At 43.1% G+C, this 24,907-nt stretch overlaps 1 protein-coding gene across 5 annotated transcripts in view; it reads left to right on the forward strand.

Annotated features, from left to right (window-relative positions):
- LOC109891189 (sodium channel protein type 8 subunit alpha) overlaps positions 1–24,907 on the forward strand; it is a 105,752-nt gene that overhangs the window by 11,535 nt on the left and 69,310 nt on the right. The window lies entirely within an intron of this gene.

Genomic DNA, 24,907 nt, shown 5'->3' on the forward strand with positions numbered 1-24,907 from the left:
TGTCTGTTGGGCCCACCTTCTGGTCATTCTCAAGCATTCTTGAGCAGGGAAGCGCCGTGAGATACCTCATTCTATTATCTGAGAACCGGGATTATGAAAGTAACTTTAAAGAGCCACTGAACACGCCGATTAGCACGTGTTTTTCTGTTGATCATTCTAAAAATGAGATTTCAGTCTTGGAGGTGTGTTTGCTGACCGATTCCACATTTGGTTCATGATGTTTGTCCCCCCATAAGACACTAGATGAGGAAGCTTATTACACTTCCTCAAAATCCCCAGAATGAATCTAAGATATATCAAGAAATCTGTCATTAATTTTGACGTTTTTGCAGAGGATATTTTAGTTGCGCAATTTTATATCTAACTGAGGTGTTTGGTGCAGTATTTCACGAGTAAAAAAATGCGCGATATGTAGTCATATTTAAATAAAGTCGGACTGCTGGGCAGGTCTGTCTCACTGTATATGGTATTGGATAGAAAGCAATCACCTCAGCTGTTCACTCCATATTAGTGGGCAAATGGACATTGTCAAATCTCAACCCAACCTTCATTAACCGTTATGACACACGGATGTTCCAAACTCCGTTTTCTACGAAACTGACTTTATGACCAAAATGATCCTGTTTACACTTGTAGTCAATTTTGACTAGAATAACTGTTTCCAACTCATATCGATGCCACATAGACCATTTTCAGAGGGATTCACTTTTTAAAGGCCGTCGCTCTTGTAAATTCTCTTTCAAATACTCGTTTTGCTGTCTCACAATGGGATATAGCCCACTCCTGTGTCGCAGATATGTAACCTACTGGATAAAAGTAGAGATTCAGAGCCAGAAAATTGTATGTCATACACTACAGTTGAGGAACTATGGGAAGTTGATAGACTTGGAACCTCACTTTTGACAAAATGGCGCTTGAATGTTTTGGTAAAACAACTGGAGAGCAATTTTTTTGCCAACACCCATTTTGCATCGTTCACACCCTCTTAAGCCTTAGCCTCACCCATCTCTTTAAGGATTTACATGTGAGGACATGTTCTAAACAATCAAAGATTTCAAGACTTAAGGCCAGTTTATACTACATCTATCCATGTCGCAGTGACATCATGAACATTCTATTGTCGTTTGACATCAAACTTGTCATTGTTGTTATGAAAAATAATAAACACAAAAACTACAGGCTGCATGACATCAGCAGCCTGGTGGTCCAAAATAGCACAACTAGTGTATTTTAACACCAATAAACCCACCAGTTTAAAATGAATTTAGTATATGTCAATCTAGCAAACCAGGCAACTAAAAGCAACTTTCTAAAAAATGTTTTGGTTCATAGCTAATGTTAAGTTAGCTGGCTAGCCAGTTCAAATACTGACCGTATCATATAGCTGACAACGTCTTCACGTTAGCTAATTTGTCTTCATTATTACAGGAAAATAAACTCACAACAAGATCATTATTTACAAGTTAATGGTGAGTCAATTACAGAAAATAGCTTACAGTTGTGAGTGTGAGGAAATAAAAGCAGGGCATTCTAGTAGAGAATTTCAGAACTTGGACACTGTCTTGTTGGCCTAACGTTATACATTTGGTGCAGGTCATGAACTTCACATTACCGTCTCTGGTAAACGCATACTATATCAAATCAAATCTACGTTTATTTATCCATGCACAGGATACAGAAGGTGTAGTGAAATGGTTACTTGCATAGTGGTGTCTTTTGTTAGACATGTAGCTAGCTAGCTTAACAATGAACAATAATCCCAACTCATAGCATTCCTATCCTGCATGAATCTGCAGGTAGCTAACCAACCATGTTCAATGTTGGCTAGCTAGCTAACGTGAGGCTTTAACTAGCAAGGCAAATGGCTCTGAGATACAAATAATATTACTACACAGATCATACACATAACATTAGCTAGCGAGCCAGTCAGCTAATGTTAGTTAGCTAACTTCTAACAAAATTAGAAACGTATAACATCTGAAAATGTGTCTAGCTAGACTATCTTACCCATAAACATGGATGGACGCTTCTTCCTCTCTGCCATGGATGCCATGGTTGCCCTTAGTTTGAAGATGTAATCCTGAGACAGGTGTTTTATACAACAGCCTTCTGTGTGTTCTCTTTTCAACTACCTCGGCATATTTGCAATCAAACACCAGCATTTTCTCCATCTCCTTAGCTATCATACTCTAATTCCATCAGGCATTCCACTGATTTCAAAACTTGTTCCTCCAGAAAGTGGAGAGCAACACTTTTGCACTTCTACTACGTGATATATATATTTTTAAAGCAGCGTTACAAAGGATTACCTACACATACTGCCCAGCTCATGTTATAGAACGAAGTGTGCTACATGGCAGACCAATCCGAACTCATCTCTCGGCATGTCCAGCCCATCCATTATCTCAGCCAATCATGGCTAGCGGCTAGTCTTTTTTCGTGGTTAACCAAATTATACGCATTTACAGATGGCATACACATTTGTTATTAAGGCACATTAAACTTCACATGTTCCAGAAAGCATTTCTGCCAAAAACTGTATTGGTAAAGTGGTTTTGAAAGAAAGATACTTCATCTCAAAGCTTTCCAGTGGCTTGAAGGGCTGCTGTGAAATAGCCTTAAGCACAATAGACAGTAACCAAAATGGGACTAAAGGCTTGGGGACTAGGCGTAAGAGATTAAGTTTCTCTCTTTCAAAACCGCTTTACCACAGCTCTTACGTCCACAAAGCGAGTGAGTGAGCTGCTTGCGCCGTCAGCGTTCATAAAACGACATATCAGAGGAAGTTTTTTCTACTGTATAGTGTCTAAGCCTATATGACAGGCAGCGATGGCAGCCAAGTACACCTTTACAGTGGAAAAGACTTAGCCTCTGTCCAACAGGTATTGCAAAAAGCATAACACTTTGGATATAGAGCATAGGTAAGGGATGACCGGTTTCAGATCGCACAGTCTCTCAAAACACATGCCACACTCACTTATACAGTGAGTGTGTGGAAGGGGTCCTGGCACTCTGGACGGTACAAACCAGAGGTTCCCAAACCTGTTTACTCTGGGCCCAAAACAATCCAGCATTGGGGAACATCCCATGCTCCCCCTGTGCGAGAGTGCACATGCCACGTCTATTTCTATGGGCACAAGCAATGTTCATGACACAAACTGTTCACACCCCTCTTGTTAGTGAAGAGAATTCTGCAGCTTTAAATCTTATTTCCTGCAATTCTACACATTTTGTCATTGGGTGCAAATAAAATGCAACTGTTTTAAAGCTAATTTTAGTGCAATTCTATACATTTTGCTATGTGTATTTACTGTATGTGATACTTGAATGACAAAAAAATTACAACAACATATATGGGCTAAATAAACCAAATTTAAAAAACATTAGCAGTCATGGGTTATAAGTAGCTTTCTAAGGTATGCAATGACTAACATGACAAGAGGCACATGACAAGAGGCACTGATGAGGCACTACCCAAATTCAAAAATGTAATCTTGTGCATTCTACTATTATACATTTCAAGAGTAAGTTTAGAGCCAGACTTATCATGCAGACCCTGTTGCATTTAGAAGAAAACATATACCAGACATTCAGAATTCTTACCAGCCAATACATTTATTCACCATAATAACACCAAAAAACACAAAATAATTATAAAAAAACGTATTAAAATAATTTATTTAGTCGCTCTGTGATTCAACATCTTTTTTGGCAAGAGGCTGAATGTATCTCACCGGAGAAAGCATCCGAGCGAGTGAAACAACACCCCTCTGTCTCTGTATGTGAAGCCCATCTATCTGATGCCGTCTGGTCAAAAATAATATGAAATTGTTGCCGACCTGTAGTATTGAATAAAATGGAAGCCAGCGAGCATTTGGCCTCCCTTGATAAAATAAAAATAATAGCTAATCCATGTCGCGCTAAACTGAGTGAGCTCAACTATGAATGGTCCTGACGTACCAAAAAATGGTGTCAATAGAAACCAGTTTGGATTTGCTTTCACACCAATCACATCACACCATAAGCCAAACCTCATTTACAGAAACACTTGAATTGATACAAAAATTGTCCCTTTCCTAAATTAGCCATGGATGGAGATAAGGATTTGGACTTGCGTTTTTACTTAATTCTCCGTACTGGCAAATTTTATAATGCCGATTCAGATCCAACCATAAATGTATACATTGTGCCCCTGCCCTGAAAGGATGGAAGTTCAACATGTAGCTAGATGTAGTAGGCTAATGTTAACTAGCTGGCCTGTTATTTTAGCCAGGTAGCCTAGGACAACAAAAACTTAAAGCATGTACTATATGACAGCGTCAGAGAATGTTTAGGCAACATGAAAGAGGAGGATGACATTGGCGTTTCTCTACAAGTAGGGTGAGTCAACATAATTTTTTTTATTTGCAGGCTCGCACACGCACACACACATAAAAATCAGTACCATGGTCAGTCACATCATATTTAGCTTGGGTTGATTGGACTAAATTGTTTTTGGTATATTTTAGTTGTCACTGTATTAGACTAAGGATAGGTGATTAGATGATATTGAAGTTGAAATGGTGCTGGAATAGTGGAGGCAGGGCCTGTTTTCTTTGCAACTTGTGGTAACTCTCCGTGGTTCTAAATCAATAGTTGTTTAGTAGTCCGCAAATGTTGGAAACATTAACTTGCTTGACCATGCTATAGGTCATGTAACTGTTTGTTACATGCAAGATGTTTTGTGGACAGATGTTGCTCTCCGACCTATATATCACGGTGTCAAGGCATATGAACTAACAGGTTATTTGTATTTATTATGGATCTCCATTAGCTGCTACCAAGGCAGCAGCTACTCTTCCTGGGGTCCAGCAAAATTAAGGCAGTTTATACCATTTTTAAAACATTACAATACATTCACAGATTTCACAACACACTGTGTGCCCTCAGTCCCCCTACTCCACCACTACCACATATCTACAGTACTAAATCCATGTGTATATGTGTGTGTAAAGTGCGTATGTTATCGTGTGTGAGTGTGTATGCATGTGTCTGTGTCTGTGTTGCTTCACAGTCCCCGCTGTTCCATAAGGTGTTTATCTGTTTTTCAAATCTAATTTTACTGCTTGCATCAGTTACTTGATGTGGAATGGAGTTTCATGTAGTCATGGCTCTATGTAGCACTGTGTGCCTCCCATAGTCTGTTCTGAACTTGGGGATTGTGAAGAGACCTCTTGTGGCATGTCATGTGGGTTATGCATGGGTGTCTGAGCTGTGTGCCAGTAGTTTAGACAGACAGCTCAGTGCATTCAACATGTCAATACATACATACAAGTAGTGATGAAGTTAATCTCTCCTCTTCATTGAGCCAGGAGAGATTGATATGCATATTATTAATATTAGCTCTCTGTGTACATTCAAGGGCCAGACGTGCTGCCTTGTTCTGAGCCAATTGCAATTTCCCTAAGTCCTTTTTTGTGGCACCTGACCACACGACTGAACAGTAGTCAAGGTGCAACAAAACCAGGGCCTGTAGGACATGTCTTGTTGATAGTGTTGTTAAGAAGGCAGAGCAGCCGGGCGCTATAGACCAAACAACGCAGTTATCACAACACATATAGCACATATAGTCAAAAGTTTGGACACACCTACTCATTCCAGGGTTTTTCTTTATTTTTACAATTTTCTACATTGTAGAATAATAGTGAAGACATCAAAACTATGAAATAACACATATGGAATCAATTAGTAACCAAAAAAATGTAAAACAAAGTAGCCACCCTTTGCCTTGATGACAGCTTTGCATTCTCTCAACTAGCTTCATGAAGAATTATACGCTAAGCACTTGTTGGCTGCTTTTCCTTCACTCTGCAGTCCAACTCATCCCAAAACATCTCAATTGGGTTGAGGTCGGGTGATTGTGGAGGCTAGTGTCACACCCTGATCTGTTTCATCTGCGTTGTGCTGGTCTCCACCTCCCACCAGGTGTCTCCTATTCTTCCCCATTATCCCCTGTGTATTTATACTATCTTTTATGTTTGTCTGTTGCCAGTTCGTCTTGTTTTGTTAGGTCTTACCAGCGTGTTTCCCGTTTCTCCAGTTTTTGATTTCTAGTCTTCTTGGTTCCGACCTTTCTGCCTGTCCTGACCCTGAGCCTGCTTGCCATTCAGTGTCTGCATCTGGGTCATGACTGACCAAGCAGACTCGGACCAGTTCCACAACACTGTCTCCCTCCAAGGAGCCACCATTGGAAGACATGAGGAATAACTGCATAACCTTGTGGAGGGACTCCATACCTTGGCGGAATGCCATGACCATGCCCTCAATGCATTGTTGGAATAATTCTGCGGACTATCTACTAGGCAGCAAGCCACTATGGTAACCTTCTACTCCCCGTAACCCCGCTACCAGCGGTGCCTCTCCCCAGACTACCCAGTCTTCCTGAGAACCCCAATTAACTCCGCCGGAGCGCTACGCTGGGGATCCTGGAACCTGCCGTGTGTTTCTCTCCCAGTGCTCCCTCATCTTCGAGCTACAGCCCTTTTGGTTTCCTTTGCATCGTTTGAGGATAGCATATCTTATAATGCTGATGTTCGGGAGGGCGCGCGCCTGGGCTACGACGGTGTGGGAGCATTAATCCATTGGTTACATTAGTCTGGAGGAGGCAGAGGTAAGAAAGGTGTTCAATTCTCCGGTGTCTGGGAGAGAGGTGGCTCAGAAGGTACTTTGCCACACTACTGGAGTCTTGACGCAGTCAGAGTACGAGGTAGATTTTTGCACATTGGCTGCCGAGAGTACATGGAACCCGGAGTCCCTGTTCGACACCTTCCTTCATGGAATATTGGAGGGAATTAAAGAATAGCTTGCAGCCCGGGAGCTGCCAGTGGACATAGACTCCGTCATAGACCTGACCATAAGGATTGATGGGCGGTTACGGGAACGCAGCAGGGAGAGGAGTTCTATTCCCAGCCATATGCGCTCGTCCACGGGTTCCCCCTCGGGTTCCCCCTGGCCTCCGGAGTATCTCAAAAGTCCCTGTTACCTGCTTACCTGAGAGAATCCGACGTCACCCGAGTTCCCCCGGGAATCGTCGAGGACTGTCGACTCGCCTCCTCCGGAGCCCATGCAACTGGGCAGGGCTAGCTTGTCTCCTGAGGAACATTTACGCAGACTGAGCTCCAAAAGTTGTCTATTATGTGGTACTTCAGGACATTACATATCTACCTGTCCAGTAAAAGACCACGCTCATCAGTAGGTATGAGTATGCTGGTGAGCCATACAGGGAGTCTCCCATTTCCCATACTTTCCTGCTGTGGAAAGTCCTGCTGTGACAGGTCTAAATCTTTCAGAGTGCTTATGGATTTTGGGGCTGACAGGAGCTTAATGGGCGCTACCCTGGTGTCGGATCAGGGCTTCTCCAAACAACCCCTTTCTATTCCCATGGACGCCAGAGCATTGGATGGATGCTCTATTGGCAGGGTCACTCACAGTATGGTTCCCATAAACCTGCGAGTGTCAGGTAACCACAGTGAGTCCATGCAGTTTCTGTTCATTGAGTCTCCTCGTGTACCCATGGTTTTGGGATTGTCATGGTGCCAGAGGCACAACCCCCTGATCGACTGGGCTACGGGTTCTATCCTGGGTTGGAGCCCGTTCTGTGACACACATTGCCTCAAGGCGGCGTAGCCTGATCCTGGGCATTCTCCAGCGGGCTTGGGAAAAGCCTCAGACCTCTGTCGTTCAGGGTACCAGGACCTCCGGGAGGTTTCCAACAAGGCCCGCACCACATCTTTTCCTCTGCATCGACCCTACGACTACACCATTGACCTCCCTGTCTGTTCCGGAGACCAAGACCATGGAAGTGTATATTAAGGACTCTCTGGCTGCAGGGTTCATTCGTCCTTCCGCCTCCCTGGCCAGCGGACTGCCAGGGCCTTAGTGACATCATGCAAAAAAAAACTTAACCTCTACCACACCTAACCTCTGCTTTTGAGCCTCTCCAGTGGGCAGCCATTTTCCGGAAGTTGGACCTTCGGAACCCCTTACATTCTAGTTCAGATACGGGAAAGAGACGAGTGGAAGACAGTTAACACGGCTAGCGGGCACTATGAGTACCTGGTTATGTCAGTCGGACTGACCAATTCTCCCTCTGTGTTCCAGGCCCTGGTCAACATTGTGCTCCATGACATGTTGAACCGATTCGTGTTTATATACCTCGATGACATCCTTATCTTTTCCCATTCAGCTCAACAGCATGTTCTCCACGTCCGACAAGTCCTCCAGCACCTCCTGGAGAACCAGTTGTTTGTGAAAGCTGAAAAATGTGAATTCCATCGCTCCACTATCTCTTTTCTGGGATACGTCAAACACTGCAGGGAACATTCAGATGGATCCTAACAAGGTGAGTGGTGAATGGTGATGTGGCCCCAACCCACCTCCAGATTGCAGCTTCAATGTTTCCTGGGATTTGCTAATTTCTAATGCCACTTCATCCAGGGCTACAGCACCCTGGCTTCCCCCCTCTCTGCACTCACCTCACCCAACGTTCCGTTCATGTGGTCCCCAGCTGCTGACTGGGCATTTTCGGATCTTAAGCATCGATCCACCACAGCCCCAATCCTAATCCATCTGGACCCCTCCTGTCAGTTTGTGGTGGAGGTCGAAGCCTCAGATGTTGGAGTGGCGGCCATCCTGTGCCAGCGTTCTGCCCAGGATCAAAAGCTCCATCCCTGCGCTTTCCTGTCCCATCATCTTAATCGCATTGAGAGGAACTACGACATGGGAAATCGGGAACTTCTTGCGGTCAAGATGACACTGGAGTAGTGGAGACACTGGCTAGAAGGGACGCAACATCCATTCATAGTGTGGAATCTAGAATATCTCCGCTCTGCCAAGCGCCTCAATTTAAGGCAGGCTCGTTTAGCTCTGTTATTCACTCGTTTTAATTTTACAATCCACTACCACCCTGGGTCCAAGAATGTGAAGCCTGATGCCCGATCTCACTTGCATTGCTCTGCAGCTACACTGTCTGACCCAGAGACCATCCTCCCTACCTCATGTCTGGCAGATACACTCGTCTGGGGTATCAAGAGCCTGGTCCATAAGGCGCAGTGTTCCCATCCGGACCCCGGCTGTTTGTCCCAGATTCTGCCCAGTCCGCAGTCCTGGAATGGGCTCATTCCTCTAACCTCACCTGCCATCCCGGCTCCCGCCGGACCCAGGCTTTCCTCAGTCAACGGTTTTGGTGGCCCACCATGGTTCCTGACGTCTCCACGTTCATCGCTGCCTGCACTGTGCGTGCACAAAGTAAGACCCTCCTTCAACCACTCCCTGTTCCTCACCGCCCCTGGTCCCATATATCCCTGGACTTTGTCACTGGTCTACCTCCGTCCGATGGCAACAACACCATCCTTACAGTAGTGGATAGGTTTTCCAAAGCCGCCCATTTCATTCCCCTTCCCAGGTTACCCTCAGCAAATTAGATGTCCCAGCTCATGGTACAGCACGTCTTCCGGATCCATGGACTTACGGTCAACATGGTTTCCAATCTTGGTCCTCGGTTCTCGTTCCAATTCTGGAAGGCGTTTTGCACCCTCATTGGGTCATCGGCCAGCCTGTCCTCTGGGTTTCATCCCCAATCTAACGGCCAGTCGGAGCGAGCCAATTAGGACCTGGAGACGCCACTTCATTGCCTCGTCTCTGCTAACCCCACCACCTGGAGCCAGCAACTTGTGCGGATGGAGTACGCCAGCAACACCCTTCACTGCTCGACCACTGGTCTCTCGCCCTTTGAGTGTTCTATGTGTTACCAGCATCCTCTCTTCCCTGAGCAAGAGGAAGAAGTCAGCATACCCTAAGCCCAGATGTTTGCCGACCGCTGTCAGCATTCCTGGAAGAGAGCCCAGTCCGCTCTTCTTAAGACCACCTCCAGGTATCGAGGACAGGCAGACCACCCTGGACCCCGACTCCCCGCTATCGTCTCGGGCAGAGGGTATGGCTCTCCACTCGGGATCTGCCTCTCCGGGTGGTGTCCTGTAAACTTTCCCTGCTTTATCACCCCTTTCCCCATCTCTAAAGTCCTTATTTACATGTTTTATTGAACCTTTGTTTAACTAGGCAAGTCAGTTAAGAACAGTTAAGAACAAATTCTTATTTTACAAAGACGGCCTACCCCGGGCCAAACCCTCCCCTAACACGGACGGCGTTGGCAAATTGTGCGCCGCCCTATGGGGCTTCCGATCATGGCTGGTTGTGATACAGCCCTGGATCAAACCAGGGTCTGTAGTGAAAATTTTAGCACTGAGATGCAGTGCCTTAGACCGCTGCACTACTCGGGAGCCTTAACCCAACTGCTGTTCATCTTCTGTTGCCCCGCACCCTCCGCATACATCCCACTTTCCATGTGTCTAGGATTAAACCTCTGTCTCACACCCCTTTGTCTCCTATTCTTCCCCATTATCCTGTGTATTTACAGTTGAAGTCAGAAGTTTACATACACCTTAGCCAAATACATTTAAACTCAGTTTTTCACAATTCCTGACATGTAATCCTAGTAAATATTCCCTGTTTTAGGTCAGTTAGGATCACCACTTTCTATTAAGAATGTGAAATGTCAGAATAATAGTAGAGAGAATTATTTATTTATTTATTTCATCACATTCCCAGTGGGTCAGAAGTTTATATACACTCAATTAGTATTTGGTAGCATTGCCTTTAAATTGTTTAACTTGGGTAAAACGTTTTGGGTAGCCTTCCACAAGCTTCCCAAACCTGTAACTGAGTCAGGTTTGTAGGCCTCCTTGCTTGCACACGCTTTTTCAGTTCTGCCCACAAATTTTCTATAGAATTGAGGTCAGGGCATTGTGATGGCCACTCCAATACCTCGAATTTGTTGTCCTTAAGCCATTTTGCCACAACTTTGGAAGTATGCTTGGGGTCATTGTCCATTTGGAAGACCCATTTGCAACCAAGCTTTAACTTACTGACTGATGTCTTGATGTTGCTTCAATATATCCACATGATTTTCTTGCCTCATGATGCCATCTATTTTGTGAAGTGCACCAGTCTCTCCTGCAGCAAAGCACCCCCATAATATGATGCTGCCACCCCCGTGCTTCAAGGTTGGGATGGTATTCTTCGGCTGCCAAGCATCCCCCATTTTCCTCCAAACATAACGATGGTCATTATGGCCAAACAGTTATATTTTTGTTTCATCAGATCAGAGGGCATTTCTCCAAAAAGTATGATCTTTGTCCCCATGTGCAGTTGCAAACCGTAGTCTGGATTTTTTTATGGTGGTTTTTGAGCAGCGGCTTCTTCCTTGCTGAGCGGCCTTTCAGGTTATGTCGGTATAGAACTTGTTTGACTGTGCATATAGATACTTTTGTACCCGTTTCCTCCAGCATCTTCACAAGGTCCATTGCTGTTGGTCTGGGATTGATTTTCACTTTTCGCACCAATGTACGTTCATCTCTAGGGAGACAGAAAGAGTCTCCTTCCTGAGCGGTATGATGGCTGCGTGGTCCCATGGTGTTTATATTTGCATACTATTGTTTGTACAGATGAACGTGGTACTTTCAGGTGTTTGGAAATTGCTCCCAAGGATGTATCAGACTTGTGGAGGTCTACAAATATTTTTATGGGGTCTTGGCTGATTTCTTTTGATTTTCCCATGATGTCAAGCAAATAGGCACCAAGTTTGAAGGTAGGCCTTGAAATACATCCACAGGTATATCTCCAATTGACTCAAATGATGTCAAATAGCCTATCAGAAGCTTCTAAAGCCATGACATCATCTTCTGGAATTTTTCAAGCTGTTTAAATGCACAGTCAACTTAGTGTATGTAAACTTCTGACCCACTGGAATTGTGATACAGTTAATTATAACTGAAATAATCTGTCTGTAAACAAATGTTGGAAAAATTACTTGTGTCATGCACACAGTATATGTCCTAACCGACAAAACTATAGTTTGTTAACAATATATTCGTGGAGTGGTTGAAAAACGAGTTTTAATGACTTCAACCTAAGTGTATGTAAACTTCCAACTTCAACTGTGTACCTGCCTTTTCTGCTTATCTGTTGCCAGTTCGTCTTATTTTGTCAGATCTTACTAGCGTGTTTCCCGTTTCCCCAGTTTTTGTTTTCTAGTGTTCCCGGTTCTGACCTTTATGCCTGTCTTGACCCTGAGCCTGTCTGCTGTTCTTTCCCTGATCGACTCTGCCTTGGATTACTTACCTCCCTCGACCTGCCTTTTGCCTCCCCCTTTGTTATAATAAATAACCAAACTATCCGCCTCCTGTCTCTGAATCTGGGTCATATCCTGAGTAATGATAGGCCAGGTCATCTGATGCAGCACTCCATCAATCTCATTGGTCAAATAACCCTTGCACATCCTGGGGGTGTGTTTTGGTTCATTGTTCTCTTTAAAAACAACTGATAGTGGGACTAAGTGCAAACTAGATGGGATGGCGTATCGCTGCAGAATGCTGTGGTAGCCATGCTGGTTAAGGGTACCTTTAATTCTAAATAAATCTCAGACAGTGTCACCAGCAAAGCACTCCCACAAAATCACACCTCCTCCTCCTCCATGCTTCATGGTGGGAACCACACATGCAGAGATCATCCGTTCACCTACTCTACGTCTCACAAAGACATGACGGTTGGAATAAAAAATCTCATATTTGGACTCATCAGATCAAAGGACAGATTTCCACTGGTCTAACAATTCAGCTTTTATCCACTCAAATTATAATATACGTTCATTTATTAAAGTCCTGTACCTCGGGCATAAACAACACTGGTAAGTAATTCAAGTAAACCTATACTCTTAGAACAAAAATTGCTAAGTTGAACCGTATATGGTTATTCAGCTTTTATCCATAGGGGAACCCTTTTTGGTGCTAGGTAGAACCCTTTGCAGAGGGTTCTACCTAGAACCCCATATGAAGGGTTCTTCATATAACACTCATCTAAAAAGGTTCTTCCTAGAACCCTCTGAAGGTTTCTGCCAAGTGAAAACTATGATCCCTTATTGATATCACTTCAATCCCTCGATCCCTTGTTAAATCCACTTCAATCAGTGTAGATGAAGGGGAAGGAGACCAGTTAAAGAAGGATTTTTAAGTCTTGCAACAACTGAAATGGATTGCGTCTGTGTGTCATTCAGAGGGTGAATGGGCAAGACAAAAGATTTAAGTGCCTTTGAACAAGGTATAGGTATATATACAGTGCCTTGCGAAAGTATTTGGCCCCCTTGAACTTTGTGACCTTTTGCCACATTTCAGGCTTCAAACATAAAGATATAAAACTGTATGTTTTTGTGAAGAATCAACAACAAGTGGGACACAATCATGAAGTGGAACGACATTTATTGGATATTTCAAACCTTCTTAACAAATCAAAAACTGAAAAATTGGGCGTGCAAAATTATTCAGCCCCCTTAAGTTTGCTGCGATTACAGCTGTAAGTCGCTTGGGGTATGTCTCTATCAGTTTTGCACATCGAGAGATTGACATTTTTTCCCATTCCTCCTTGCAAAACAGCTCGAGCTCAGTGAGGTTGGACGGAGAGCATTTGTGAACAGCAGTTTTCAGGTCTTTCCACAGATTCTCGATTGGATTCAGGTCTGGACTTTGACTTGGCCATTCTAACACCTGGATATGTTTATTTTTGAACCATTCCATTGTAGATTTTGCTTTATGTTTTGGATCATTGTCTTGTTGGAAGACAAATCTCCGTCCCATTCTCAGGTCTTTTGCAGACTCCATCAGGTTTTCTTCCAGAATGGTCCTGTATTTGGCTCCATCCATCTTCCCATCAATTTTAACCATCTTCCCTGTCCCTGCTGAAGAAAAGAAGGCCCAAACCATGATGCTGCCACCACCATGTTTGACAGTGGGGATGGTGTGTTCAGGGTGATGAGCTGTGTTGCTTTTACGCCAATCATAACGTTTTGCATTGTTGCCAAAAAGTTCAATTTTGGTTTCATCTGACCAGAGCACCTTCTTCCACATGTTTGGTGTGTCTCCCAGGCGGCTTGTGGCAAACTTTAAACAACACTTTTTATGGATATCTTTAAGAAATGGCTTTCTTCTTGCCACTCTTCCATAAAGGCCAGATTTGTGCAATATACGACTGATTGTTGTCCTATGGACAGAGTCTCCCACCTCAGCTGTAGATCTCTGCAGTTCATCCAGAGTGATCATGGGCCTCTTGGCTGCATCTCTGATCAGTCTTCTCCTTGTATGAGCTGAAGGTTTAGAGGGACGGCCAGGTCTTGGTATATTTGCAGTGGTCTGATACTCCTTCCATTTCAATATTATCGCTTGCACAGTGCTCCTTGGGATGTTTAAAGCTTGGGAAATCTTTTTGTATCCAAATCCGGCTTTAAACTTCTTCACAACAGTATCTCGGACCTGCCTGGTGTGTTCCTTGTTCTTCATGATGCTCTCTGCGCTTTTAACAGACCTCTGAGACTATCACAGTGCAGGTGCATTTATACGGAGACTTGATTACACACAGGTGGATTGTATTTATCATCATTAGTCATTTAGGTCAACATTGGATCATTCAGAGATCCTCAGTGAACTTCTGGAGAGAGTTTGCTGCACTGAAAGTAAAGGGGCTGAATAATTTTGCACGCCCAATTTTTCAGTTTTTGATTTGTTAAAAAAGTTTGAAATATCCAATAAATGTCGTTCCACTTCATGATTGTGTCCCAAAAATACAGTTTTATATCTTTATGTTTGAAGCCTGAAATGTGGCAAAAGGTCGCAAAGTTCAAGGGGGCCGAATACTTTCGCAAGGCACTGTAGGTGTCAGGCCCACCGGTTTGAGTGTGATAAGAACTGCAACACAGCTGGGTTTTTCACACTCAACAGTTTCCCGTGTGTATAAAAAATGGACACCTACCCAAAGAACATCCAGCCAACTTGACATAGCTGTGGGAAGCATTGGAATCACCATGGGCCCGCATCCTTGTGGAATGCTTTTGACAGCTTTTAGAGTCTATGCCCCGATGAATTGAGGCTTTTGAGGGGAAAAAGGGGGTGCAACTCAATATTAGGAAGGTGTTCCTAATATTTTATACACTCAAGTGAAAGTTTATTTGTCATGTGTGCCAAATACAACAGGTGTAGACCTTACAGTGCAATGCTTACTTACAGGCCCTAACCAACAGTGCAATTCTTAAGTAAAAAATAGTTAATAGGTATTAGGTGAACAATAGATAAGTAAAGAAATAAAAAACAGTAAAAAGAAAGTGAAAAATAACAGTAGCGAGGCTATATACAGTAGCGAGGCTATATACCGACACTGGTTAGTCGGGCTAATTGAGGTAGTATGTACATGTAGGTATGGTTAAAGTGACTATGCATATATGATAATCAAAGAGTAGCATAAAAGAGGAGTTGGCAGGTGGTGGGTGGCGGGACACAATGGAGATTGTCCTGTTAGCCAGTGTGCGGGGGCACCGGTTAGGTCGGGCTAATTGAGGTAGTATATACAGTGGGGCAAAAAAGTATTTAGTAGGCCACCAATTGTGCAAGTTCTCCCACTTAAAAAGATGAGAGAGGCCTGTAATTTTCATCATAGGTACACTTCAACTATGACAGACAAAATGAGGAAAAAAATCCAGAAAAATCACATTGTAGGATTTTTTATGAATTTATTTGCAAATTATGGTGGAAAATAAGTATTTGATCACCTACAAACAAGCAAGATTTCTGGCTCTCACAAACCTGTAACTTCTTCTTTAAGAGGCTCCTCTGTCCTCTACTCGTTACCTGTATTAATGGCACCTGTTTGAACTTGTTATCAGTATAAAAGACACCTGTCCACAACCTCAAACAGTCACACTGTCAAAGGACACCAGAAACAAAATTGTAGACCTGCACCAGGCTGGGAAGACTGGTGCAGACTATTTTGCTCTGGTAGCGCTTGCCATGCAGTAGTAGAGAGAACAGTCTATGACTGGGGTGGCTGGGGTCTTTGACAATTGTTAGGACCTTCCTCTGGCACCACCTGGTGTACAGGTCCTGGATGGCAGGCAGCTTAGCCCCAGTGATGTACCGGGCTGTACGCACTACATTCTGTAGTCCATTGCGGTCAGAGGCCGAGCAGTTGCCGTACCAGGCAGTGATGCAACCAGTGATGCTCTCGATGTTGCAGCTGTAGAACCTTTTGAGAATTTCAGGACCCATGCCAAATCTTTTTTGTTTCCTGAGGGGGAATAGGCTTTGTTGTGCCCTCTTCATGACTGTCTTAGTGTGTTTGGACCATGATAGTTTGTTGGTGAGGTGGACAGCAAGGAACTTGAAGCTCTCAACCTGCTCTACTACAGCCCCGTTGATGAGAATGGGGGTGTGCTCGGTCCCTCTTTTCCTGTAGTCCACAATCATCTCATTGTCTTGGTTACGTTGAGGGATACAGTAGGTTGTTATTCTGGCACCACCCGGCCAGGTCTCTGACCTCCTCCCTATAGGGTGTCTCGTCGTTGTCGGTGATCAGGCCTACCACTTTTGTCATCTGCAAACTTAATGATGGTGTTGGAGTCGTACCTGGCCACGCAGTCATGGGTGAACAGAGAGTACAGGAGGGGACTGAGCATGCACCCCTGAGGGGCTCCAGTGTTGAGGATCAGCGTGGAAGATGTGTTGCTACCTACCCTCACCACCTGGGGGCAGCCAGTCAGGAAGTCCAGGATCCAGTTGCAGAGGGAGGTGTTCAGTCCCAGGATCCTTAGTTTAGTGATGAGCTTCGAGGATACTATGGGGTTGAACACTGAGCTGTAGTCAATGAATAGCATTCTCATGTAGGTGTTCCTTTTGTCCAGGTGGGAAAGGGCAGTGTGCAGTGCATTAGAGATTGTATCATCTGCGGATCTGTTTGGGCGGTATGCAAATTGGAGTGGGTCTAGGGTTTCTGGGATAAGTTTGGTGTTCTGCCTGAAACATGTTGGTATTACGGACTCAATCAGGGACATGTTGAAAATGTCAGTGAAGGCACCTGCCAGTTGGTCAGCACATGCCCGGAGCACACGTCCTATTAATCCATCTGGCCCCGCAGCCTTGTGAATGTTCACCTGTTTAAAGTTCTCACTCACGTCGGCTACGGAGAGCGTGATCCCACAGTCGTTCGGAACAGCTGATGCTCTCATGCATGCCTCAGTGTTGCTTTCCTCGAAGCGAGTATAGAAGTGATTTAGCTCATCTGGAGTATGTACAGTCACTGTGGGGACGATGTCCTCGATACACTTATTGATAAAGCCAAATCAAATCCAAATCAAATCAAATGTATTTATATAGCCCTTCGTACATCAGCTGATATCTCAAAGTGCTGTACAGAAACCCAGCCTAAAACCCCAAACAGCAAGCAATGCAAAAAACCTAGGAAGAAACCAAGAGAGGAACCAGGCTATGAGGGGTGGCCAGTCGTCTTCTGGCTGTCGGGTGGAGATTATAACAGAACATGGCCAAGATGTTCAAATGTTCATAAGTGACCAGCATGGTCAAATAATAATAATCACAGTAGTTGTCGAGGGTGCAGCAAGTCAGCACCTCAGGAGTAAATGTCAGTTGACTTTTCATAGCCGATCATTGAGAGTATCTCTACCGCTCCTGCTGTCTCTAGAGAGTTGAAAACAGCAGGTCAGGGACAGGTAGCAAGTCCGGTGAACAGGTCAGGATTCCATAGCCTCAGGCAGAACAGTTGAAACTATATCCACCGAATATAACAGGTGTCGACCTTACCGTGAAATGCTTACTTACAAACCCTTAACCAAAGAAAAGATTTACTAAATAAAAAAGTAATAAAAAATAATAATAATAATAACGAGGCTGTATACAGGGGGTACCGGTACCGGGTCAATGTGCTGGTGTACAGGTTAGTCGAGGTAATTTGTACATGTAGGTAGGGGTAAAGTGACTGCATAAATAATAAACAGTGAGTAGTAGCAGTGTAAAAAAATGGGGATGGAGTGTCAATGTAAATAGTATGGGTGGCCATTTTATGAATTGTTCAGCAGTCTTATGGCTTGGGGGTGGAAGCTGTTAAGGAGCCTTTTGGACATACAGTTGACTTGGCGCTCTGGTACCCCTTGCCGTGCGGTAGCAAAGAGAACTGTCTACGACTTGGGTGACTGGAGTCATTGTACATTTTTGGGCCTTCCTCTGACACCGCCTAGTATATAGGTCCTGGATGGCAGGAAGCTTGGCCCCAGTGATGTACTGGGCCGTACACACAACCCTCTGCTGCGCCTTACGTTCAGATGCCAAGCAGTTTCCATACCAGGCGGTGATGCAACCGGTCAAGATGCTCTCGATGGTGCAGCTGTATAACTTTTTGAGGATCCATGCCAAATAATTTCAGGTCACTGACCTCCTCCATATAAGCTGTCTCATATTTGTCGGGGAACAGGCCTACCATTGTTGTGTCATCAGCAAACTTAATGATGGTGTTAGCGTCGTGCTTGTCCACGCGGTCGTGGGTGAACTGGGAGTAAGGAGGGAACTAAGCACGCACCCCTGAGGGGCTCCCATGTTGAGGATCAGCATTGCAGATGTGTTGTTGCCTACCGTTACCACCTGGAGGCGGCCCGTCAGGAAGTCCAGGATCCAATTGCAGAGGGAGATGTTTAGCTTAGTGATGAGCATTGTGGGCACTATGCAGTGCTGTATCAGATGACCTGTCCTCTGTTGGAAAAGCATTCCAAGTGAAGCTGGTTGAGAGAATGCCAAGAGTGTGCAAAGCTGTCATCAAGTCGAAGGGTGGCTATTTGAGGAATCTCAAATATATTTTGATTTGGTTAACACTTTTTTCAGATACTACATGATTACATATGTGTTTTCATAGTTTAGATGTCTTCACTATTATTCTACAATGTAGAAAATAGTAAAACTAAAGAAAAACCCTTGAATGAGTAGGTATTCTAAAACTTTTGACCGGTAGTGTATTGCAGGGAGTCACCATTGAGAAGAGGGTCTCTTTCACAAGGGATCCCTGCACATACAATTTCATAAGACAAAATCAAAAATCTAATACAATATAAAAGAAGTCAAATACAGCAATATTCAAATCACATTTTATTGAAGAAAAACTATTACATTCCTCAATATGAAGGTCAATTAAAATAAAATAAATCTGATCTAAAGGGCTGCTTGCTTGCTTAATAAGTACCACTTCCTCCTGATTCGGCCCATACCTGGTGCGATCTCAGGACCTCTGCCTTGCTAACGCACGTGATTGCCCTCCTGATGCGTCTTATCCGTTTGCACCATGCGAAAAAGGGTTCTGAAATTGTGCATTTGACAATTTTGGGGGATTTTGAGAAATAAATGTATCCTAGTAACACTAAACTCAGTGATCCTCTTTTAACAGAGGCCATCAAAACTGATTTCAAAGGTGTGTTTCCCACGAAGGAATTAAGAACGTTATAGGCTACAATGACTGGGCATGCATATTTGTCTCTCAGTGCTGCACTTTCAATTAGAATGTGCCTTTAGAGGAATTTAACTTCATTGCATAGAATGTGACAGACTAAATAATTGAATTGGTAAATTATTCTACTATGAGGTTGTCTGATTTAGATGCTTACTCATGTTGTTGGCTGTGGAAAGTTAAATGTGGACAACAATTATTTATTAGATAATTCAAATAGGCTAACAAAAGGTACCCGGTCTCAGTTCCGCCTGGCTCTCATTTGGATCATAGGTGCCAGGTCTCGGACCCAGCAATACCCGACCCAATTTAACCCTTGGCCATCTGCATACATATTAATATTACACATTTGAACAGATCTACCAATAGTATTTATATAAATAGTGAAGAGAACCAGTCCCAATACAGAGACCCCTGCAGTACGCCTTTTGTAATATCCAGGAAACTAGACTTGACACTATCAAAAATCACGCATTGTGTCCTATCTGACAGATATTTCTCAAAACACATGCAAGAAGCCTGATCTAGGCCTATTTCAGTCAGACTTTGAATGAGAATGTAATGGTCAACAGTGTCGAAGGCCTTGGGAAGCTCTATGCATAAGGCAGCACTATGTTTTTTATGATCTAAGCACTTAACACATCAACATTATTGTAGCATCATCAATATAGACAAAGTGCTGTATAATTTAGCTAGTTAGCTCAAATGGAATTGTCAGCACTGTTTGATCAAGCTAGCTGGTTTATCTTGGACAATTTCAGTTGAAACTGGATGGAGTGAGGTCTGCGTACATCTAATAAAAATATATACAGTTGATGTCGAAAGTTTACATACACTTAGGTTGGAGTCATTAAAACTCATTTTTCTACCACTCCACACATTTCTTGTTAACAAACTATAGTTTTGGCAAGTCGGTTAGGACATAGACTTTGTACATGACACAAGTAATTTTTCGAACAATTGTTTACAGACAGATTATTTCACTGTGTCACATCTCCAGTGGGTCAGAAGTTCACATACACTAAGTTGACTGTGCCTTTAAACAGCTTGGAAAATTCCAAAAAATGATGTCATGGCTTTAGAGGCTCCTGATAGGCTAATTGACATCATTTGAGTCAATTGGAGATGTACCTGTGGATGAATTTCAAGGCCTTCCTTCAAACTCAGTGTCTCTTTGCTTGACATCATGGGAAAATCAAAAGAAATCAGCCAAGACCTCAGAAAAAGAATTGTAGACCTCCACAAGTCTGGTTCATCCTTGGGAGCAATTTCCAAACGCCTGAAGGTACCATGTTCCTCTGTACAAACAATAGTATGCAAGTATAAACACCATGGGACCACGCAGCCGTCATACTGCTCAGGAAGGAGACACGTTCTGTCTCCTAAAAATGAACATACTTTGGTGCGAAAAGTGCAATCAATCCCAGAACAACAGCGAAGGACCTTGTGAAGATGCTGGAGGAAACCGGTACAAAAGTATCTATATCCACAGTAAAACAAGTCCTATATCGACATAACCTGAAAGGCTGCTCAGCAAGGAAGAAGCCACTGCTCCAAAACCGCCAATAAAAAGCCAGGCTACGGTTTGCAACTGCACATGGGAGAAATGTCCTCTGGTCTGATGAAACAAAAATAGAACTGTTTGGCAATAATGACCATCGTTACGTTTGGAGGAAAAAGGGGGATGCTTGGCAGCCGAAGAACACCATCCCAACCTTGAAGCACGGGGGTGGCAGCATCATGTTGTGGGGGTGCTTTGCTGCAGTAGGGACTGGTGCACTTCACAAAATAGATGGCATCATGAGGCAAGAAAATCATGTGGATATATTGAAGCAACATCTCAAGACATCAGTCAGGAAGTTAAAGCTTGGTTGCAAATGGGTCTTCCAAATGGACAATGACCCCAAGCATACTTCCAAAGATTTGGCAAAATGGCTTAAGGACAACAAAGTCAAGGTATTGGAGTGGCCATCACAATGCCCTGACCTCAATCCTATAGAAAATGTGTGGGCAGAACTGAAAAAGCGTGTGCGAGCAAGGAAGCCTACAAACCTGAGACAGTTACACCAGCTCTGTCAGGAGGAATGGGCCAAAATTCACCCAACTTATTGTGGGAAGCTTGTGGAAGTTAAACAATTTAAAGGCAATGCTACCAAATACTAATTGAGTGTATGTAAACTTCTGACCCACTGGGAATGTGATGAAAGAAATAAAAGCTGAAATAAATCATTCTCTCTACTATTATTCTGACATTTCACATTCTTAAAATAAAGTGTTGATCCTAACTGACCTAAGACAGGGCATTTTTACTAGGATTACATGTCAGGAATTGTGAAAAACTGAGTTTAAATGTATTTGGCTAAGGTGTATGTAAACTTCCGACTTCAACTGTATATAGACTGCCAGACCATGAATATCAATATTTGTTTATAATCACGTTTGGCATGTCTCTTCTTTTGCAGTTCGCAGAAACACTGACAGATGTGTTGACATGACAACTGCATCAGATTTTTGAATGACCCTTTCCCCCTTTTTGTTCCATACTGGCCGAAGATCTTGCTAGCCAGTAACTAGCTAACACCAGACACAGATGAAGATCTTGCTAGCCAGTAACTAGCTAACACCAGACACAGATTAAGATCTTGCTAGCCAGTAACTAGCTAACACCAGACACAGACGAAAGGGGAAACATAAGTATCGTTGCTCTAGATCAGTGGTTCTCAAACCTGGACCTGGGGACCCAAAGGGGTGCATATTTCTGGTTTTGCATAGCACTACACAGCTGATTCAGATCAAAGCCTTTTGATGAGTTGATCATTTGAATCAGCTGTGTAGTTGTAGAGCAAAAACAAACATGTGCACCCCTTTGTGTCCCCAGAACCAGGATTGAGAACCAGTGATCTAGATGAATAGGGGAAACCTGTGAGTCAATACTTCCGAACATGTAAAAACCTTTAAACAAACTTTTCTGTCTCAAAATCCGTATCAGTCAATTACAATCATTGACGTAGTTGCACGTGATAGAATGCTACATGTTAGCTGTTCCCATCGGATAACCTGGCACACATAACCTTATGCTAACAAGACCAGCTGGCCATGATTATTCCCTGTAATAAATTCTGAATCAGCCAATTACAAATGTTTACATAAAAAACATTATTGATACCAATCATGAAAAACAGCTGTAGAATATACAATGGCAGTTTGGTACATTTTTTATGGTTACAAATGGTATAAATTTGGGCATGAAAATGTGTGTATTTAAAAAACAAAAAAGGTTGTGGAAGACCATAAGAACCCTTTTCCCTCCCTCCTCCCATGATCCCAGATCCCCGTACAGCTGACCCTCCCATTCCATCCCAACCCACCCTACCCAGCTCCCACCAGCCAGGAAGAGAGTGAGACCCCTCCTAGCTGTCACATCCCTCTCATCCACCACCCACCCACCCTCCATCCTACCCGCCACCCATCCAACGTCCCAAACACCCGCCACCCACACATCCTCCCTCCCGTCTTCACCAGGGTGCTATTGTGGGAATGATTGTTCAGAGATCTCCACTTAAAAATGAAATAGATTTACTATTGTTTTAGCAGTCATTCCAAAGGGTCGGTTTAATTGAACAAATTAAATATGACCATACTTTATCACTCATCATCAATTATGCTATTTAGGCCTGCACATTTGTCATCAACAGCTATTCTTTCAATTCAACCCAGAATTCAACAACAAATATACAATAGACCTAGGGTTTCAAGCTCTGGTTGATTTCAAATGTAAGGATATTTAGTGATATTGAATTGTGTTTGATTGTCAACACAACCAAATATCAACATTTGAAGGAGATGTATCTTCTGCTTGGATAGTTTCACCAAAAATCTAAGTTAAAGAATAGAGTACTAAATCAAATCAAACTTTATTTACAGTGTATTTAAAGTTTGATTTGATTTAGTCCTATTCTTTAACTTAGATTTTTGGTTGAGATGGAGACTTGAATCCAACATATAAATTATTAATTTGTAGACAAACTGGAATTAAAGCCAGAATCAGTGGCACAGATGGAGCTATCCAAGCAGTAGATACATCTCCTTTAATTGTTGATATTTGGTTGCGTTTTCAAACAATCAATTAAATATTACTTTTGTAATAAAGTCGAGGCTATCTTACCTAACTTATGTAACATTAAACCTTAAAATGAGTAACACATCCATGGCCACATTGAGGTTACTTCAACTATAATTGTCTTCATATGTAATCATATAAAGCGTGCATGTTCAAGATAGCATTAATAGGTCATCACAGGTCTGTGGAGATCTTCAAAATTGCTGCAGTTTTGAACTGCATTGATCACTTGCACCATCTACTTTGAATGTAATCTTTATAATGTAATTAGGAGAAGCACAGTGATATCACATGAATCTTTTGTATAAATAAAGAAAATGGGGATTGGGGTGATGCAGATCATTTTGAAGCATCTTCAGTACCCCTACTTACCACGGCTATGCCGAATGATTCACGTTGAAATGATTTGCTGTGCCCAGAGGGGGACGACTAAAATTAATGAGTCACTCAGGAAAATGGATCATGATTTAAATCAGCAAAAAGAGTCTGCACATTCGCAAACTGCACATAACTATTACATGACCATTTGCGCCTTTTTACCCAGTCTGCCCTGTACAGAGATTAAACTGCCCTGGATCCAAACATGCGGTCACCGGTCGAGTGTGTATCAACAGAACTGCCACAAAAAAGTGCACCTTCCTCCCAATCGTTACAAATATTTTCACATGAACCTCCCCTTGTACTGTAAAAAAATGTGCAAACCCCCTCCTCATTGAATGAACTAAATAAAACATGATTATGACCACAAATAACAATAACTGTAGCGATCCTGTGTTTAAAAACGTGGATATCGACTTTACCACTTCAGAATGCTTTTGTGGCACTGTCAATGCCACGCAGGGCTACGGGCCAGAAGGTTGAGGGTTAGCCGACCACCACGAAGGAGACTCCCTGCCTGTCTCATTACTCTACGATCAGAGCCGGCTGCAGACAATGATCAGGTAGGAGGAAATCAGATTTTAAAAAATGTGTTGCAATTATATGTGTAATTATATAAAACATATGCAATGAATTTTCCACCAACTGGTTTCTGTGCCACAAAGCATAACTGCATAATGATTACCGACTTCGGGCGCTTCAACCTCATAGTTTTACTTTTCAACACCTCTATCAAATAAGAGTAGCCAATCTGGACAAACCTGCGAATGTCGTTAAACTTTTTGATCTTTTGTAACAGATGTCTCTTTCCATTGCTCAAATGATAGTGCAGTTTGGATGCTGGTATTATATTAGAGTGGACAAACGTGCACATTTTATTTATTTATTTATTTCACCTTTATTTAACCAGGTAGGCAAGTTGAGAACAAGTTCTCATTTACAATTGCGACCTGGCCAAGATAAAGCAAAGCAGTTCGACAGATACAACGACAC

This window comes from Oncorhynchus kisutch, linkage group LG5 (genome assembly GCF_002021735.2).
Source record: "Oncorhynchus kisutch isolate 150728-3 linkage group LG5, Okis_V2, whole genome shotgun sequence".
Taxonomy (NCBI): Eukaryota; Metazoa; Chordata; class Actinopteri; order Salmoniformes; family Salmonidae; genus Oncorhynchus; species Oncorhynchus kisutch.